We start from the raw sequence: 16,683 nt of genomic DNA, 5'->3' as shown, positions 1-16,683 counted from the left end.
CATGTGAAAACCACTACAATCAAGATATAGAATAGTTCTATCATTGTAAAGAATTTCCTGCTACTGTCTCTTTTTAGTTCACCCCTCTTCATCACCTATAACCCTGGGCAACTGTTCATCAACTCCCCATCATGATAGTTTGGCTTTTCCAAAAATGTCATGTAAATGGAATCATGCAATATGTAACCTTTGGAGTTTGATTTTTTTCACTTGGCAGAATGCACCTGAGATTCATCCATGTTGCTGCTTATAAACAAAACAATAGTTTTGCCTTTTTATTCCTAAGTAATATTGCGGTGTGTGCATGTGCCCATTTGTTGGTTGAAAGACGTTAGGCTTGCCTCTAATTTTTGGAGATTCTGAATAAGCTCCTATCAATATGTGCTTACAGGTTTTGGTGTGAACATAATGGTTTGTTTCTTTTGGGTACATGTCATGCAGTGGGACTGCTGTATCACAGGGTACACATGTCTAACTTAGTAGTAAGAACCTGCCAAATTGTTCTCCAAAGTAGCTGCACCATTTTGTGCTCCCATCAGCCATATATGAAAATTCCAGTTGCTTCTCATCCTTAGTAGTCCTTGAAACTGCTAGTTTGTTTTTTGAATTTTATTTTGGCTGTTCTAATATGTTTGCAGTGGTATCTCACATGGTTTTACTTTATGGCTTCCTAATGACTAACGATGCTTAAAGTCTTTTCACTTGGTGAAGTGTCTGTTTAAATGTTGAGCTGTTTTTAAAAAATTAGTTTGTTTGTTTTCTTATTGTTGAGTTTTGAGAATTCTTTATATATTCTGGATACAATTCCTTTGTCAGATATGTAATTTGCAAATATTTTCTACCAGTTAGTGGCTTCTTTCATTCTCTTAGTGCCATTCATAGAACAAAGGTTTTAATTCTGACGAAGTCCAATGTCAAATTTTTCTTTTATATATTGTGCTTCTGCTGTCAACAGTTGTTTTAATAATCCCAATACAGGATATTCTGTGGATATCAATGTTTCATAAAGACTCTGTGCCTCTCTCATCCAGCTCCTGCCTGCAACTGTTTGCAAACATTTTCTTTCATTTTTCCTCTCCAGCACTGCCCACATGAACACACCCACACACTTGAGCATTACAAACACAGATTTCCTGTGTCACTCTGAACCCTCAGCCCTCCCTTTCCAGGCCTCCTCCCAAAGATCACAAAAGTCACATTTTCCAAAGTATTTTTTATCAGGCAGGGGAAAGTGCTGGAAGATTGGAATGGTCAGTGCTGTTTTATGGCTGACCACTCCAGGATGTTTATCTGGATCCTCTTTATCAAAATTGTGTCAGTAGAAATGGCGTTCTGGAAACACATTCCCCCAAGTATATCCTGATATAACCATCCACCCCCGATATAACAAAATCCATGCTATGTATCAGTGGAATTTAATTTTCAGGTCAATTAATGAGCTATGTTTATCTATTTGTATTTTGGAATGTATGTTTTCAGGGGTTTTTCTTATATCTGGATACAGCTCCCTCCCACTTGTACCCGATTTGAAGTCAGCCACTTCACAGCTGATACAAACGAGAATGTCAGGAAAAAGGGAGAGAGGGGAAGGGTGGAGGTAAAGAGTTGAAGGAGAAAAAAATACGATTCATTCTTGAGCACACGAAGTAAATCTCTTCTTCCAGTTTTTTTTATTCCATATTAAAACATTTACTATTTCATTTTTAAAGTGTTCCATGCCAGTCTATTATAAGATACGTTGGTTATTTTATTTTTGATAAATCGCCTTTTAGGGCACATATTAAGTTTAGAGAAATTACTCCCTGAAAACAAACCCAACCCAAATGTGACAAGTCACGTTTCACCTTGAAAAGTCTCTTGTGCTATAAGATGTGCCAGAAGGACTCAGAGTTGGGAGCTAATCCTCCCTGTCATGGCGTCAGTTACCAGGCTGCCCGTCTGTGGGTCCCCTTCTTCCACTTCCTGTTTGTACATCTGTGCTTCTTCAACTTCTGCACCCAGAACTTCATTGCTGAGTTTGTCCTCCCAAGACCATTGGCTAAAAGAAAACAATGGATAAAGAAGAAAGAAGGAAGAATGATGTTCTTCAAGGTCTTTTATGGACAACAAAAGACTTGGCATAGAGCTGTAAGAACCGTGAAGGAGTGGCCAACTGCAGCGAGCCATAGTAGGGCAAAGGCCTGGGTCTGACCACCAGCGGAGCCCAATTCGGACAAAAGCACCATGGTTGCATGCAGAATAAATCCTAACATTTTTGTGAGGACCTTGGGCCATGAAAGGGAAACCCCCTAAAGCATTTTTTTTTTCAGACAGCTGATAAGGTTTGACAGCCTTGAAGAGGAAACAGAACTGCAGGCTGTCAGGGGCAGAATCACAGGGGAAATTCTGCATTCTGCAAAGCCCCGCTCAAATATCATGAAGCAGAGCCTGAAATGGTTAGAAATGCTAGCATATGACATAATGTTATGAAAAAGTGCAATCTCAGTAGATTCCCACAAGTCAGGAGCTCTAAGTAAGATATTGACATTGATGTTTGTCTCTTTTTGATTATGTTTCATGAATTTTAGAAGGATTTCTTCCATCAAACCCTAAGAAATTCTTAGTAGCATTGCAAATACCAGCAATCAAAATTTTCACACATTCCACTGCTCTCAGTGATATGATACAGTAGAAGTGTCAGAAATTTTCTGTGCCACTTTGTTTCTTTAAAACATCTTGTCTGTACTTTCTCATTTTTCCTTACACAGCTAAAACACCAGGCATTTGGCCTGGTTCCTAAGAGCTTATGATTCTTCCCATTTTCACCAGTTGTATTTTCAGAAACACACCGTATTCCCTCTGTTCCCTCCTATTGGTTTGAGACAGACATTCTTTACCACCTAAGAACGTATTCTTCTATTCTTGATGACTGTCTTTCTAACATAAATCAATATGAATATCATCAAATGTAAGCTCACCATCTTTTGAAAACATGGCTCTTTAGTATTTTTACTTACTGACATAATAAACCATTTAATGGATTTCATAATACTGAAGCATCCTTGCATTCCTGGTGTATTCTAGACATTAGGAATACATGAGTGATAAAATGGGCAAATCATAACTTTGTGGAGCTTATGGCCTTTTTTAAACAGTCTATAAAATGAATCAGGAATTTTCTTGATTTCTATATGCAAAGACTGTTTTGCTCTTCAGTGTTTCCATTGGGGGTTTCTTTTGTGTGCGTGTGGCAACCAAATATATATAGCTCCTGATCTTTCTTTTTATAGCCTTATTGAGTTATAATTTATAAGCCATAACATTCTTCCACTGTGAGTATGCAGTTTAGTGATTTTCAGTAACCTTCTAGTGTTGTACAGCGATCATCACAATCCAGTTTTAGAACACTTTCCTCTCCCACCTCCTACCCATTTGCAGTCAATTGTTGCTTTCCCCCTCAGCCCCAGGCAAGCATTGATCTGATTTCTGTCTCTAGAGCATTACCATCTCTGGGCATTTCTTATATATGGAATCATACTATGCCGTGTTTTGCATTCAGCTTCCTTCACTCAGCCTAATGTTTCTGAGGTCCATTATGGATCAACACTTCATTCCTTTCTGTTTTTGAGTCGTGCTGCTTTGTATGGCTGTACCGTGTTGTATTTGCTCATCTACCAGCTGATGGACTCTGGATCACTTCCAGCTTGACCATCATGAATAATGCTGCTGGGAACATTCTGCATACAAGAAATTTTGTGGACACATGTTCTCACTTCTCATGAGTAGATTCCTAGAGGTGGAATTGCTGGGTGTAAGGTGAGCTTACATGTAACTTTTTAAGAAGCATCAGTTTAGGCCAGGTAGCTCCCCTTCTATTCATGGAGTTTGTTTCTGTCTTTCTCTTCTTCTTTTCCTCCTTGTTGGTAGTCCCAGGTTAGTTGGAAAAGTGTCCCCTCCTCTCACTGGTACAGTGACCCCATTTAGGAGCCAGCAAGACAGGGCCATCACTTTTGGTCTGGCTAGATTTTTAGTACCTGAGGGAAGCTGGGATAACGTGCCCCAGCCTGGCCTGTGTCCCAGAAGTGGCTCTCAGGGGCTCCATCTGTCCCCGCTCCAGCGCTGCTGCTCCGCTGCAGGGCCGGCCCGTGCGCACTCTGTGGGACCTCTCCCACCCCTGGGCAGAAGTTCCTCCACACACACTGAGTTGTGGGCTGGTCAGCTCTTCTCTCAAGTCGGCCCTGCCTATCTACATCTTACAGAAATTCTCCCTGCAAATTGCATGCAGGTAACAGCCTTCTTCATTTTTACTTTCATTTCCTATTTCCCCTCTTTATTACTAAAGTACGTCTTTGGTCATTTCAATGGAAATTTGGAAATGAAGCTGCTACTCCATGTGGTCAGACTGCCTGGAATCCCACACGGTCCTCCTTCCTTCCCAGGCTGCCTCAGGGTGCCCTCTTTGTGCTTCTTCCTCCGCATCCCTGCCTCCTTTCTTCTCTCCTGAGCCCCAAAGAACTTGCTCAGGTTCTATGGTTTCTGCGATGCCTTGGCTGACAGCTGCAAGCTGTACTGATCCCCCTCTGTCCCTGAGTGCTTTCTCTTTTCTTTCCTTTCCTAGGAATGGATTGCCTCATTTCTGCTGCCCCTTCCTTGAATTGTATTCTCTGCAAACATTATGGGATTAGTAGAAAATGCTAGCGTACAGATACTAGAAGAATTTTGGCACTGGGAAGGATCCTAGTGGGCGATTTGTACAACCAGCTCCTTTTATATATGTAGAAATTATTCTTGTAGAAGTTATTCTTGTTAGTGACAATACTAATAAAAAACAACTCTGTACCTATTTTTTGTTTCATCAAGGACGGTTGTGTTTTGTATCCTGCTGGCAGATAATCCCATCAGGCAAGGGAGAGTGATTTGCCCACAATGACATGGCTAGTTCTTGCAATACTCTATTTCAAAATTTTGGAATTTACTTTGGTTTAGGTAATGTAAATTCTTCCTAACATTGGGACAGATTCTCTTCAGTGATTTCTCTTTCTTGACTTACTTATGTTAAGTATTTAAAATTTTTAGATTGGGAGATTCAACTGGCAGGTCCTTGAAGAGAAAGCTGACATAGTGCTTTTACCAATAACTTCTGTTTTTTTATAAAAAATGACAGCAAATAGAAGACATTAGTATTATCCATAATCCCACCTCTCCAGAAAAAAAACCTCTAACCCTACACTAGTCTGGTCTGAATCTTGCCATTATGTTTTATGTGTTATATCATATATATTTTTATGATTTTCTTATGCTGCAAAATATGCATATACATGTGTGCACATATTCTTTTTAACAGAATGGAGTCACCCTGAATATACTGTTTTGGAATTAGCTGTTTTTAAATGAACTGCATAAATTTAATACTTCCATGTCACTATAATACAATAAAGCATCATCTCTAAGGCTGCATAGTTTCCTTTGTGGGCACACCATATTTAATTCAACTGTTCCATGTCCTTGGACATTTACTTGTTCACATTTTTTAAACAATAGAACTGCAGTGAATATCCTTCTAAATAAATTTTTAATATGCATGCATTATTGTCTCCTTAACTAAACTACTAGAAGTCTTCTTTGGTTGAAAGGCAATGGCTATGTTTGCAGTTCTTGACAGATACAGTCTGGTTTACAGCTGGAAAGATATATTCAGGAGATGATGGGTCCATAATACGTGGGAGCTAAGTTATTACCCCGGAACAGTTCAATCTCACATCCTGTTGAGCTGTCAGGCCTTGAGTCATAGTTACAGTGGCTTTTGTCTTTGTACCTCCTGCCCTGTATGACTACTGGACTTCTCAGCGAATTTTTTTCAGCCTAATATGAAATTCCTAAACACTCCAACCATGGGCATGCCAAACCATCTGTGTTGGGTTAAAATCATCCAGATTATGTCTTTTGCCAAGTCCATTTCTCATAACTGATTAAATAAATTCATTGCTAGAGGTCCGTTTTCTTGGTGTAAAACTGAATCCTGCCCGAATCAGCAAATTAAGTTAGACACGTTGCACTTAAAATAGGATTAGAACAAAGTAGATGGCTGAAAGATGTTTTACATGTCAATCGGAAAGACTTAGAGTTGGAAAAGCATTCAAGCTGGTTTATTTCCGTCCTTTTGTTTTACAAATGAGGAAATGAAGGCCCAGAAAGGGCAAGAGAATTCTCACTTGGTTTGGGTCTGAGTTAGAACTTGAACCTGGGTCTCTTGATGCTCAGGGTCTCTTGATGCTCAGTCAGATACACTTTCCACTACACTAAGGTGCTTGCCTCTTTACCAGAGGGCTAAGACAGCCATCACCAAGGGTTGGTGATCCACCACGCTGCCATAGTAGCCTGTGGACAGTCACTTTCTCCAACTTTTGTCATTGCAAATACTGATAGTCAGTCATCCCATTCTTCCCACTGAGCCTCTACTAAGCCTCAGATGTCTCAGACATGGCTCCTAGCCAGAAGGAATTGTCAAACTAGATGGAGCCTCTTTGCCTTCCTTGAAACAGCTATTATCAAGGTGGGCTGTCCCTTCCTCCTTCTCCTACATTGAGAAATTTCTGTGTCTGTGTGTGCACGCCTGTGTGTTAGTGGTGGTGGTGATGGTGTACACACAAATATACATGTACACACACCACCACCACCACCACTAACACACAGGCATGCGCGCGTGTGCGCGACACGCACACACACACACAATCACCACCATTAGCAGTCTGAGTACAGCTGACTTCACTGGAAATATTGTCCATAACTGGAACCATCAGGAGTCCCTCAGTTATTCCCCTTCATTAACTGATAAAGTGAGAGTGCAGGGGAAATGGAGGGGCAGATCTGTGCGGGAGGGATGTGTATGTGTGTGGTGTAACATCTGTGTAGTATCATTCTGTGTGCTCAGAGGAATAACTAACAGGTCTGGAAATGCAGGCCTGGGAAAATGAGCAAGTTGAAGTTCAGGGTGATAGCTGAAGTATGGAAAAAAATTAAGCCTAACAGAGTCTTAAATATGTTTTCTATTATATACACATTTCAAACACCAACTTGGAGAATAAGTATAATAAGCCCCCATGTTTATTCAACAGTTATCAAGACTCTTTGGCTTCTTTTTTGCTTCATCTATCCTTTTCTCTTTTCTTTGCTAAGATACTAACTGGGATTAAAGCAAATCCCAGACACTAACTATGTAATTTCATTCCTCATGCTTCAGTATGTATCTTTAAAAATAAGGCCACTTTATCTCCTAACCACACACCTAACAAAATAATTAATAATTTATTAATTAGTAATCTATCCCTGTCCCTGGTCCATAATCTAATTGCCTCAGTTTTTTAATGGAATCTTTTTATCAGGTTGTAGAATAAGGGAAATATATTATGCCTTGTATGCCAGGCCCATCCCCACTGAAAAAATTGTTCATTGATCATACTATTAGTAGAATTATAAGGTTAAAATTTACTACTCTCAAAGAGTAGTGAGGGCTCTAGGAAGAGACGGGAGTGACAGCTGTAGGATGGGAAATGGCTTGTAGCCTCAGTGCTTGATCATCAGCACAGTGAGCATTGCCCCAGAGTTCATATGGGCTTGCAACATACAAATGCTTCAGGCATTCTAATGTACTAGTTATTTATGAATGCTAGTGACTAGGCAAAACCTCTTCCTAGAACAAAAGACTAGCTTTGATAATAGAAGGTCAGCACTTCTGCCGATGCCCCTCTTGTCGAAGCATATCATGGAGCGCTGAGCAGGCCTGCCTGCACTCACTGTCCCGTGGTCCTACGTGATGCAGAGTCCTTCCTTACATTGATGTCTGGGAAGGCAATCAGCATCCATACACAGTTAAACAGCCACATTGTCCACCCAGGGTACATTTGTCACCCCATTGCCAGATCTCCACTTCACCTTGTGCTGAGGAAGAGGCAGCCCCGGGCGGTGTTCAGTAGGAAGTGCTCACAATTCTGCAAGCTTCTTGTTATGGCTCTTGGCTTCCTGTTATGCAAAGATAGGCAGAGACAGCCAATGAAGTGTTGCAACTGATGGGGACACATACCCACAACAGGCAGCTGCACTCTTGAATTCCTAAGAAACACACAAGCTCCAAACCGTGGACACCAGATGGGGAAGAGCTTGGAGAGCCACCGTACATTGAGAGAATTTGCCAGAGTATAAGAGACTTGCAAGCTTATGAAGAAATAGCCAATTCTCTCTCTCCCTCCCTACCTCTGGTCTCCACCCCCTTCTCTCTGTCTCTCTCTTTCTTATTGCCACTGAGACCACATTTTAACCTCTTCCTGCAAGAGACATAGTGCTAAGTACCTTTCCCAGGCAGAAGTTGCTTGTATGTTGAAATGCTCACTTGTCAAAGAAGGACATTTCTACAAGCTACAGAACGTGGGAAGATTAAACCTGCTCAATTCCTGGGTCTGAAAGCAAGCATTCAGGGAATACCTTTTAGATACTTCTTTGAATTAGGTTATGTAAATGTATCTCACAGAGGGGTGTCCTGGAAAGGTGCTCCTGATTTAATCTCAGGGGGGCAGAGCACGCCCCTTTGCTGTCCTCAGTGTTACATCCTGTTGTCTTTTGTGTGGGCACAAATCTTTCAAGCTAAAGTTAAAAATGAAACTTAGAGTTAAAAATAAAATTCAGGAGAATAATCACAGGATAAATGCATCCTAAAATCTAAATGTCAGGATTTTTAAGTGAAAAGTTTTTACCAGTTCCCCACCTCCCTAGGTGCTGGGTGCTTTGAAATGGAGGGCAGTTTGCCTTGGAGAAGGAAAAGAGAAAAGAGAGAAAGAAGTGGGCCTGGAGGTTCTGCAGTTCACAGACCTGGTTTTCTTCCAGGAGAGCCATCTTCCCACAGTCTGGAGCTGGATAGGCCGAGGGTCTGCACGTGTGTGGGTGTGCGGGTGTGTGCAGGGTGTCGGCAGGGGTGTGCAGGCCTCCGGTTTCACACCCTGCGCAGCCCCTCCCTCAGCCCAGCTGGCCACCCGAGGCGAGCTTTGTGGGCTGAACTCCGTGCCCCTCACTCTCACACCTCTGCCACATTGGGGGCTTTGGTCAGAATCCTTAGGTGTCATCACATGAACCAGGGCAGAGAGCTGGTAAGACACAGCAGGACCTCAAATGTCCATTTCCCTGTTGTGGTGTCAGCACAGCCCTTATGATGGGCTTGAGGGTTCAAGACCACTTCTTCGCCACTGGTTTTTCAGGGCCTGCTGAGGCTTGCAGAGCATATGTGGGGAGGAAAAAGCAACACAGAGTTGTTTACACATATTATTGAGGCAAAATGGGTGGGGCTGGAGGCAGATGTCCACGTGATGGGTTAGGAATAGTGGCTTTGTTCCCTGGCCCGAGAAAAGGTGTACATGAGAATTACTGCACATCAATTCTTAATTTCGATGCCTCTCTTTACCACTGGATAGATGCTTCTCTCTGTGGGTTGTGTGGTGTAGGTATGCATATTGGGCTTTGAGATCAGATTTCTAGCTGTGTATCTGGGGCAAATCATCTCACCTCTCTGAGCTTCATGCCATCAGCTGAAACGTGGCAATGACAATGTGTTGCTAACCATACAGTTAGCAGGAGCCTTCGATGGAACTAGGCTTAAAAAGTGCTTGCATTGTGGCTGGCACATGGTAAATAAACAATGCAGCCCTGTTGATACGGATTATTATTGCATTGGGGAGTGTATCTTCTACTGGCCTCTCTGCTTAAGTGAGCACAAATGAACACAAATAGGTAAATTGGCCAATATTTTTGGCAAGTACAAATGCCTGATAGTGGCTCACATTTCATTCTAAACCATTAATTTTGTTCACTTAACATATTTATTGGGAAACTTCAATTGGCCAGCTGCTCTTCTAGGAGGTGTGAAAGAAGGTGAAAAAGAAGTTTTAAAAGTCCCTGACCTTGGAAACCTACTTTCTGATGGTAGTAGAGCTTCCATTCTGTATTCTTCACCAGTGGTTCTCTTTTCTCATTTTGATTTTACCAGCAAGAAAGCTTCAAGCAGATGCTAATCTCTCCTGAACGCTTTGTGATTGATGATTGATTATTAATCCCCCTTTTTAATACAAGGAGAATGTGACAGGCTTCAGACCCATCAAAAAATAAGGCTGAGACTGAGGGAGCCACTGGCAGCAGTGGGTGGTGTAATTCATTTTTGTGTACCAGAGTGCATAGTAACTATCTGAAACCCTGCAAGTCTCAAGTTCACAAATTTAGTGGGTTTCCTCTGTTTTTAAAACCCTGCGCATTACCTAGCACCATGCCCTACATATAAGAAATGCCCAATAAACTTTTCTGATTAGTTCATTGTAGTTAATTAAGAAAGATGAGTTTCTTTGTTAAAGAGAACCCAGCCTAGGAATCTTTAATTTGAACATTATTCAACATTATTTTCTCTGTATATAATACACACAAACACACATGCATACTCTTCTCACACATACACCTCTTTCCTCTCTTCATTCCTTCCAATTAACTTTTCTGAGCTAGGTACTGTCAGTGTCCTCAGGACATTAAAATGAAGAAGACATGGTCCTTGCCCTCAAGAACCTCTTTGTAGCTCCAGCACCTTAAAGCCTGCAAACAGGCAATGAAAGCATAAAACTATTTATTCCTGAGGCCATGGGACCTTCAGTTCACCTTTGTAGTCAAATATACCTTTCTGAGAGAGAAAGCTGAGATCAGAACCTTGAACACTACTTTAAAAAGGTCCTGTTGCCTTTGAGTGGTGCTTTATTTCTTGAAATGACCTCTTTCAGAACATGTAAAGTTGTGTAAGTGTGCACTGTGCAAGGGTCTTGGCAGGAATTGGAAGCAGGGCTGAAACCCACTGGTGCTCGTCTCACCAAGCTGTTCCTGTGGTGGGTGGCTGCACCCATCACCAGGAGACAGAGAAGCCTGTGTCTCCACCCGAAGGCACCATCTGTTCCTAAGGGAGCTCCTGTCCTGGGGGTGAAATGGTCAAGAACTGGCTGGCCATGGATCTTCACTGGCCCTAGGATGACAGCTTGTCTCCTCTCATTCCCCTTCCTGATAGCCTCCTGCCCCCTAATGGGGATAATGGATTTTCTTGCTGCACTTTGTTTTTCCATACTTAGAACTAATGTAGGCTTTCTTGAAAGTCCAAGGAAAACAGTAACACTTTCTGTCTTGTATCTAAGTTCATCTCCACAGCTTCAAGTTAGAAATGCTCCCCTCCATGCCTGTGTCCTCTGTGCTTGGTCTTTTCTTTGGTTTCTGAATATCTACTGTGTATCTCAGACCTGAGATTTTCATGTCATTCAAATCTCCTGGCTTTCACTTCCACCTCTTCATTTCCCCTCTAACTTCTTTCTTCATCCATGGGCCTTACCTGTCAAAACCAGAACTCTGGGGAAGTCTAAAGCTCCCAGTCCACCCCCACGTCTCATCATGCCCAGAGATGGACTCTTCTGCCTGTTCAAATCCACCCTGTTCTCTGACTTCCTCCCCTGCTTCACGAGCAGGTATCCCAGACCTATGTGCTATTTGAAGCAGGATTGTATCTGGTTGATCTTATATCCCAAACCCAGCACAGCTCCTGGTGCATGCCAAGTGCCCAGCCAATGTGCAACAAATGAAGGGATGGAGAAGGCTACCTTACCTGAGGCACTCTGCCCCCAAATCTCACGAAAGTCTCCTTCCTGTTTGACCAGCTGCTGAGGCCTGGTGGGCTGCCTCACAGCTGCCTCTCTGAGTCCTTCCCTTTCTGCTGCCACCCACCTAATCTGGGCCTCTGGACTTGCACCTGGACTATTGTACCATGTCCATATAGTCTTTCTGTTCCCTTTCTCCTCATCTCTCCCTCCTTTCATCCCTTCCCTCTTTCAACTCTCCTTTCTTTTCTCTCATCAAATCGAGTCCATGCTATAATAATAATGTTAATGATAGCCTCCATTTAATGCCCAGGTTTTAAGAAGCAGACTTTGGCTAGGGCCTGTCCACTTGTCATTACAGACTAGCCACCCCCACAGGGTACATGTTATTGTCACAGCGTCACAGAAGAGGAAGCTGATACTCAGAGGCAGCCCATGGCACACTCAGGGCTGAGGCTGGGGAAGCCTGTGATCTCTGCTGCCTCACCTGGTCTTCCCATTGCCGGACACTGGGGACAGCAGTTGGGTGCTGGGAAATGAGGATGGGCAAGGCCAAGACATCAAGGCAGAGCCCCTGTCTCCTTGGCAGGTGGGGAGGGAAGACAGAGGAAGGAAAAGGACCAGGCAGGGTGAGAAATGCTTTGATGGACATGTGCCCTCAGTAAAGGGACATAGAATAAGCCCAGGGAGTGACAGATCTTGGCTGGTCTGAGAAGGAGTCTCATGGGAGATGTGGCCTTAAGTAAGTCCAGAAGGATTCACAGAGCTTTTCAAGAGGTTGAATGGGGTTGTGTGGGGATTGGTGGGAGAATATTCCAGCAGATGGAATAGCATATTCTTATGGATGAAGTGCAGGATTTGTATGGAGGAAGAGCAAGAAAGGCAGTAGGAAAACCTCAAAGGATGCTGACCCCCATGTAGGGAGTGTAGCCTTCATCTTTTAGGACAAAGGTGTTGGAGGTTCGTTGGAGGCTTTTAGGTAAGGAACATGATAGACTTGTGTTTTCGAAGGATCAAGTCATAGAAAGTGTCACTGGACTAGGCTAGTAGGAGGGAGACAGGTCAGGGAGCTATAGTAGAAGTCCAGGGAGAGGGCGGAAGGGCTTAAAAAACTGAGTAGGAGTAGAGAGGAAGGTTAGATTAGAGAGGAAGAGAGTTGTGGGTTGTGATGACTATAAGAATGGGGAAGCTTTCTGGTTTGGTTGTCTGGGAAGAGGTCGCGCAGCACACTGTGGAGACAGTGGAGGTAAAGCAGGCTCAGGTGTGTCTGTGAGTGGGCGGCAGCGGAAGGTAGTAAGATCGACTAGCAACATGGTGACCCTGAGACCTCCACTGCAGGTGTGTGTGCAGACAGCTGGATGGATGTGTCTGTAGCCCAGGAGAGGGCTTCTGGAGGGAAGCCATGTAAATCTGATTCCCTTTTCAAAGACATTTAAGCATGGTTCCCAGACTACTGCACTGCTCATCTCAGTACCTCCCCAGCTTTGAATGAGCTAGACCCAGCTCACCCCCACATGCAGAGCCATCTAAAATAGAATCTAAACTGAAACAGAGTTAAGAGAAGATAGAAGAAATGTCTCACAAGTGTGCCCTAAATGATTCTGCAATTGATTACTTGGGGGGTTAGAGGTGAGGAGATGAGGAAATAAAGTGATAATGCTTCCCAAGCTCACTTCTCTGTTTAAACTTCCTTCTTTAATTTTTTCTTGCTCCAGCTTGGGGCCAAAAGCAGGACAGCTTATGCAGTGCAATCACATCACTGGTCTAAGTTTTCATGGGCCGACTTTGTTCAGGTCCATGAAGTGGTGCCCTATGATCTCTCAGACCAAGGTTGACATTCTCACTCTGCCACCTGAAGCCACTTCTCTGGGCCCTGTAGCTTGATTTCTTTACTTGATTAAATACTGCCCCACCCTTGCAGCCCATTTTGTCTCATGTTTAGTAATGATAACACTCAGATTGCAGGAAGTGCTGACCAATAGAACTTTCTGTGATGATGGAAATGTTCTCTACCTGTGTTGTCCAATACTGTAGCCATGAGCCACACGGGGCGACTGAGAACTTGAAATGTGGCTGGTGTGACTGAGGAACTAGATTTAATTTAACTTGTTTTCGTGTTCATAGCCACTCACGGCCAAGTGGCAACATAGTGCTAGGGGCTTATTTTTCTCTCTCTCCTAAGGTCAGGGTAGGTTTCTGACTTCACTGAAGCCCTCATTTCCCACTTCCCCAGAATGTTCTATAAATGCTGAGCAGCTGCCTTCTGACTTTCCAGCCGGCCTCCCTGGTCTGCCTGCGGCCCCCTCTCAGCCCACAGCCTGGCTAGCCTGGCTCAGACCTCCTTCCCCAAGGGCTGGGAGCGCGTACTCAGTGTACAATGACTGGCTCTTGAAGGAGGTTTTACTGTTATTATTTTCATTATGAAAACAGCTCCATTAATAGTAACATACTTCTTTCTGTACTGTCTTGGAAAACAAGTCACACCCCTAAAGAAGAGAGATTGTTCAAAGGAACTAAGAAGGAAAGTTAGTCAAAACCAAGTCAACTTCAAGGCCCCCACCTTTCTTCCCTGATATCTGAATCATCTGATTATAGAGTGGCTGATGAGCCATGTGGAGGGCCGAGGTGGGAGATGGCTCTGACAGGACAGAAAGTTCACGTGCTTAGTCACTGACTCATTGGAGCCCTAGCTGTCATCTCCCCAGTGTTTGGGCTTCATTCCAGTTGTGCAGAAGTTCATACTGAGCTATGCGCTCACTTGTAATGCACAGCCCAGAGTCCATCGTCATACCACCTACGCTGGGGATGAGAACAGATACTCAAGAACCCTGGGTGGATGTGTGGGTGAATAGTATCATTTCTGGAATATAGAAAATGGTTGAGTTCCTTATTTATGCCTTGATCATATGTAGGCAGACAGGGCGGTGGCCTGCTTGTCCCAAGGGCACCAAAGCCCCTCTTGGCCAGATCTGATGACATAAGATCCCCGTACCTACTGTTGCCTTTGCCAGGCTATTCTGCAATGAACAGAGGCTTCTAGGGGCAGGTCTTTGGCTTTGTGTGTTTGTTTTTGTCTTTTTTTTTTGCCACAACAGAGCTTAACAAATTTCCCAGAACTAACCACAATATTCCAGCAACTTAGTTCTTGGGCGCCAAGTTAATTTTCTTCAATCTACAGTGTCTGTTTGGCTCCTGCTCCCCTCCCCCACTCCCTTAATGCCATTGGAGACCTTCCGCTTCTCCCACAGTGGTTCTAATAATTTCTGTGGGTCTCTAGAGAGGCCTGAGTCCTCATGACTACCCCGTGGCCGCTGCTTGCTTCCCTCCGCTCCTGCCCTGGCTCCATTTGGGGACATCACCCAGAAGCCAAGTGAAGGCTCCTTACTATGCCCCTGCTAGGAGGGGACCCTTCCTTCCAAATCTGATGCCGCTTCGAGTGGAAGGTCACAAAAGTCACACTGGGCTGGTCTATGCCTGGGCTAACTGAGGTGGAGGAGAATGCCCTGCATTTGCCAGAATACCTCACTCTAACATTTTCTGCAAACATTGTGCGTGGAAACAATTCTTTTCTTCTCTGCCTACCACCTGCCCTCTTTCTAGGACAGATATGAATCTTTGCAAGTTATAGTTTCTGACCTAACCTGACACAGAGCTGTATACAGTTCTTCAAATTCCCTCCTCCCCATTGTATTTCTGCCCAAACCCTCTAGTTCCTTCAGATCGTTTACACAGCCTTAGTGTAAGTGATCAGCCATAGAATGGTTATTCTTTGAGTTACAGATAGAAGATCTTGAAGATTACAGTTAACTGAGGAGCAAGATCCAAGATAAAATTCTTAACTGGGGTGCCAGGACACACTGATATAAAGCAAACTCTTTGCAAGCATGCCATTAACTTGGCATCAGAATGTCAGATTACTTTTTACTTCAACTGAGCATACGCACTTTTATGATGATGTCTGTCCAACAGAAGGTCGATCGAGAAGGTCTTGCCCCCTGGTGTACGACATAGTATGACCATGTCAGTCCCTGGTGGGAGGTGAAGGGTGGCTGCCAGCTGGCACCTGGGAATAACAGTATGTGACAGGAGCACAGAGCCCTGTGAGGGCCAGGGGACCCAGTTAGGGCAGAGTCCTCTCCAGACAGCAACACAGGACTGAAAGATGAAACATATAAATAGGGTGATAACTCTGGATATAAGTACTTGGTAGAAGAAAGTGTCTGGAACACCATATAAAATTCTGGTATTTGAAAGTATCTAAAAAATGTAAATAAAAGTTGAAAACCATAGGCATTGAAGAAGATAGAAAGAAAGCAATGGAAAAAGTTGTGAATTCAATGAGTGAATACAGGAATGAAGGAAAAGAGAAAACTTGATGATGAAGTGACATTTTAAAATTAAGAGGGGAGTTTAGGAAGCTCTCAAAGATGACCTCCATCCTTGCAGTAGGAAGTAAAGTCCTCTGTTGATAAAGATAATGAATAACATTTGCTTCCCTTGAACCAGGGACTGTGCTAAGTGGTTTATATATGTTAGCTTGTTTAGCCTTCAGAACAATTCCACAGAGTAGGGGCTATTATCCTAGTTTAAGCAAGGAAACTGAGGCTCGGGGAAGTTGTGTAATTTACCCAAGGTCAAAGAGGGTACAGGGAAGGAAGAACTGGTCTTCTGCCAGTTCAGATGGAACAGCAAGAGAGGACTTGGCTCCGGTTTGCTGTGTTGTGAGTGGTCTGGGGGCTGACGAAAGCTGAATACGGATCATAGGATGGAGACTTCTGCGTAGACTCGGGACTGGCAGGCGTGGAGCACAGTGCACAGTGGAGAAGGCAAGGAGCACCAACGTGTTTTTAGGGCTCTGCCAAACCGGTTGGGAAGGAAAAGTGAGGCTCTGAGGATGTGCAGCACGGATCACAGTCCAGACCGCCCAGGGCTGTGGAGGGAAGGAAAGGAGGGGGCTGAATTGGTGGAAGGCAGGACGGGGACTCTTGGACCTGATCCAGGGACTGGCAGAGCTCTTGTGAGGAAACGAAAGTCAGCATTAGGATGC

General features: G+C 43.7%; 1 protein-coding gene and 1 long non-coding RNA gene across 4 annotated transcripts in view; one reads left to right on the top strand and one right to left on the bottom strand.

Moving 5' to 3' along the window:
• Positions 1–16,683, top strand: part of ARHGAP25 (Rho GTPase activating protein 25) — a 79,630-nt gene that overhangs the window by 19,225 nt on the left and 43,722 nt on the right. Inside the window, exon 1 of one of the 3 annotated variants that reach the window (XM_017654762.3) lies at positions 16,310–16,462. The exons of the other annotated variants lie outside the window; for them this stretch is intronic. The gene's annotated coding sequence lies outside the window, so the exon portion shown is untranslated. Of the gene's footprint in view, positions 1–16,309; positions 16,463–16,683 lie in introns of those variants that run through there. 3 annotated transcript variants of the gene reach the window in all.
• On the bottom strand, positions 1,283–12,438 carry LOC140843215 (uncharacterized). The gene is made up of 3 exons (XR_012120819.1): positions 8,842–12,438; positions 7,912–7,998; positions 1,283–2,038 (listed from the first exon to the last, which is right to left on the bottom strand). It is a non-coding gene; the product is annotated as an uncharacterized lncRNA (long non-coding RNA).

This window comes from Manis javanica, chromosome 1, assembly GCF_040802235.1.
Source record: "Manis javanica isolate MJ-LG chromosome 1, MJ_LKY, whole genome shotgun sequence".
NCBI classification, from domain to species: domain Eukaryota; kingdom Metazoa; phylum Chordata; class Mammalia; order Pholidota; family Manidae; genus Manis; species Manis javanica.
The sequence above is the reverse complement of the archived record's forward strand: the minus strand, read 5'-3'. Positions and strand labels throughout refer to the sequence as shown.